We start from the raw sequence: 3676 nt of genomic DNA on the forward strand, positions 1-3676 counted from the left end.
ATGATTTCCCATCACACAAGCTTTACAATGTCCCTGACTCAAAATGTTGTCACACTGCCACCAGTATTATTCTATAAACTTGTCTGTTTGCATAAGGGTTACGACGGCGATAACGCCAAACAGATTCGGTTTTAAACTTTATGGTTGGAGCTTACTGTTTTATGTCATGATCTATCCCTTCATAAACTGAAGCAACATACTCAGGGTGCATCTGCAGGTCTTTATGAGCCTCATTAACGTTTACAGCTATGAAGTATATGTAATTAATGGAATGTTTCTGGGTTCCAGCCACGCTATTTGCCTTGAAGCTGGAACTAATGTCTGATAGCAAATTATTATCATATTTGAGAATTCACCAGCACTTCAGGATGAAGTGTAAAGTCATTCTTGGACTTTCTTAAAGTTCAGTTGAGCGATATTGACGGAAAGTGGGACCTAATAGCTCGCTCACTCACTTGCTCATCATCTATATTGCTTCGGAGTTGCAGAGGGTAGAGTCTATATCGGGAGACTTAGGGCACAAGGTGGGGTACACTTTGGATGGGGTACTACTCCATCGCAAGTCAAATACACACACTTATTCACACATTATGGGCATTTGGGAATGCCAATCAGCCTTATCTGCATATCTTTGGACTGTGGGAGGAAACCCATCAAGCACAGGGAAAACATGCAAACTTCACAGGACCTGAGGCAGGAATCAAACCCAGACACTGGAGGTGCAAGCGACAGTGCTAAGCACTATGCCACTGTGCCACCATTACATAATAGAGCCTCTGTGTTTAAAAAATACCATAGACATATTCACATATGCCAAATATAGACATTTCCATTATATGCATTTAGAACGCAGTAGATCTCTGACAATGCTCTCAAACAATTACATAAAGCATGCACTCATCCTCCAAAGTGAGGAAAGTTTTTATTTTTTTATTTTTCAGGTAGCTGCTCTGAGTGGGTGGCACATGTTCCCGCAGCGTCAGATGGCCAGTGAAGGGGATCTCACAGCAGAAAGGCCTGTGCCTGTCAGTTACAAGCTGGGATATCGCCACGATGCCACCCTTACACTCACTTTGATTCGACCAAAACATGAAGGCAGCTCTTGTTCTTGATAAATTGGCTCTAAAAATTTACAAAAGAATGAGAGAGAGAGAGAGAGAGAGAGAGAGAGAGAGAGAAAGAGAGAGAGAAATGCCTATTAAACCACTGGACACCGATGGAAATGTATGTATGTGCTTGTGAAGAAAAACATCTTATGCATACTTTTTGGTCAAGCATGACAGATGTCTTCCTGGAGCAGTTTTTGAGACTACTGTAACTAGCTTGTTTTAGGTGAAGATGGAAGAATGTGTCAGGGCACAGACCTTCCTGATCAGCTGTCGTGTTATTGTAAAAAAAAAAAAAAAAAAAAGTGTAGGAAAGGAGTAAAAATAAACTTATTGATTTATAAATAATGTTTTAAAAGATTATAAGCAAGAAAATACCATAATTATTGTACATTATGCTGCTATTATTATATTACTGTTATTATAGTTATTTGAAAAAAAAAAAAAAGTGACCTGGACTTATCTCAATTAATCAGCAAATTTTACTAATGAAATAAACATGGCCTACAGTATAACCAGCTGTAATCTCAAATAAGTTTTTACAGCCGGCTTCATTCCAGCACCAGCAATCAAGACCCAGGGACAGCAAGGGTTATCGTTGCCATGACAACCGCTTAAGCGAAACACGTTATTTGCATGAGCGGCAATAAAATAAAACCTTTGACATAAAACTAGACATAAACTCCCACATCTGGTTGTATTATGATTTGGCTCTTTAATATAAAAGCAACATGAAAATATTCGAAATGGGAACGCTAATGTGTTGCTTATGTCAAGCATTCTTAAATATAATAATCAGAATGTGTTACTTAATTTTATATCATTGCAGCGGGTGCAATAAGTGTAAAAAAAAAAAAAATCACAAATTTCTATTAATACTGTACATATGGGCTTGTTTTGTGCAAAAACTATACTATACATTTTGATAAATGTCTTTAAAACATCACTGTGAGAGGCTGATGTACATGCCGAGTGTCCTCTGTTGTAGCCGAGCTCATCTGTCTGTCAGCGGACGGACAGATAAGCGACGTTCCTGCATGTGGATAAGTCATTCTCTACATGCTCGCCACTGCACTTCACCTGTGCGCTCAGCAGACAGCCAGCGAGAGCGGGCGAGAGACAGAGACAGAGACGGGGAAAGTGAGACTGTGAATCTGAAAGAATGAGATAACAACCAAGAAAGGTGACATGAAATGTACTTTCAAAAAAAAAAAAAAAAAAAGGCAGTATCTTTTTGGACCAGGTATGTTGTATTTAGGGAAAGCCAGGGGGCTTGGATAACGTTCAGGTCAGGAAGAATAACTCTGCTTTACATCACAACTTGCTGTAGTTGATTATTTCCCCATAACTAAATTCTGCCTGAATATTGGGTGAAAATCGGAGTGCGACTCTAATCTTGTGTCTTTTAACAAATAAGATTAAATCTGACCCTGAGGTGACCTTTTTTTTGCTCAAATGAACAAATAATGATGTAATATTGTTTTAGATATTTTGAACAAGGGCAAAGACTCCAGACATCTAGACAGGATGTGGAAGTGAATGCACAATATTTGCACTTTGATGTTTTTTCCATCAGTTCATTCTTTGTGCTTTTTTTCCCCAACTAGGCAGTTCACGGACCATTAAAATGAAGATCTCGAGGCGACTCATGATAAGAGCTAAAGGATAATTTCTTCTAAGTTCATGTATGGCGACCCTGAAGCTTTGTGTCGTATCACAACATCAAAAGCGTCTAGCTTTTTTTTCTCTCTGCATTTAAATGCTAGCGTCATGCTGATTTCCAGAACAGGACTAATGAGAGGCATTTGCCTTTATGAGGAAGGCATCTGGGAACGTTCGGAGTCTCTGTGACACTGACTGCATGTGTCTCGCGCAGTAGGAATGCTGTAGTGCTCCTGACCCCAATTTCATCTCCTTGTCACCATTTTCTTTGTAGGCGGCCTGAATAACTTATCTGCCTCTTACTTCTTCCTGTGCAGCAGAACAAAGACAGAGACAAAGACAGAGAGAGATAAAGGACAGCAATGAATAAAAAATATATATACTATGATTTAACCACCTTTCTCAATATACTATGTTAATGGAGGATCATTTATTATTTTTATTCATTCATTCATTCATTCATTCATTTATTAATCTTCTGATCAGGGTTGAGGTGGATCCAAACTTCCTCCCAAGGAAAACTAGCAGGTGGCAGGAATACACCATGATGGCATCCGATTGAGAGTGGACCTAGAATACAGACTTGAGGAACCTCAAGACTTTCTCCGCCTAATTAACTATCTGTAAAATAATACAGGCCGGTAATAAGTTTCAAAATGTGTTCTGAATAACATAAGTAGGTACAAGCTTCCAAGTGCTAAAACAGAAAAGCTTCCGAGCTAGAATTCTGGTGACGATATGGCCATCTCATGTCTAGAATGCCAAAGCAGAAAAATTGGCCATTCTGTCTAAGAAAGAAGGGATGCCATATTCTTTATTCCCTGTCAATCAGTGTGACACTAGCCAATATTGCTCAAGCATGCTCAAGTATGCAGAATGAAAGGATGGATTGCATTTTTTGTTCAAGT

Source organism: Clarias gariepinus, chromosome 2, assembly GCF_024256425.1.
Source record: "Clarias gariepinus isolate MV-2021 ecotype Netherlands chromosome 2, CGAR_prim_01v2, whole genome shotgun sequence".
NCBI lineage: Eukaryota > Metazoa > Chordata > Actinopteri > Siluriformes > Clariidae > Clarias > Clarias gariepinus.